Here is a 669-nt window from a genome sequence, read left to right on the forward strand (position 1 = left end):
CGGGGCGTCCCGGGGTGTCCCGGGGGCCGGGGGTGGGCAGCGGGTCCCTCTGTCCCACCGAGCTCCGAGCTGGGGCTTCCCGGGTGGGGAAGGGGTTGCCCGGAGGAGCCGTGTGAGCTCCGGGGGGTGCGGGAGCGTTCCGGGGGGGGTGCGAGTGAGTGTGTGCACGGCTCCGGCTCGGGGGGGACACGGGGGGGTCCCCGCTCTGTCCAGTTTTGGGGGGGGGGGGGGAATTTATTTTTGTCCGTGTACGCGCCAGGGTCCGGTGTTGGGTTTGGGATGAGTTTAAGGATGGAACTAAAACACGCGATCAAACCCAGGGGGCGGCGATGGACGCCCCCTAAACCCCCTAAAATCACCCCCCTCACTCCCCGCCCCGCTGCCAAACGCGATGGGTTGTTCCCAGCAGAGGGATTTGGGCCGAATAGGCTTCTCGTGGCATGGGGAAAGGGTTGGGAGCGGAGGGAATTCGCTGGGAGCGGAGGGAAGGGGCTCCCGCCACTCCGACCTCCACCCCATCCATACGCCAAAAAACCCCGAGGAAAGAACAGATCTGATTTCTCCCTTTTCCTCCTTAAATGCCTTGCATGAAACTAAAAATAATCACACGCAGAGAGAAATAATATCAGGCAGCAGAAACCTTCCTCCTCGGCCCGAGCCAATGCCGGC

This window comes from Empidonax traillii, unplaced genomic scaffold (genome assembly GCF_003031625.1).
Source record: "Empidonax traillii isolate 1590-97213 ecotype Southwest subspecies unplaced genomic scaffold, ASM303162v1 scaffold1655:size138967, whole genome shotgun sequence".
Taxonomy (NCBI): Eukaryota; Metazoa; Chordata; class Aves; order Passeriformes; family Tyrannidae; genus Empidonax; species Empidonax traillii.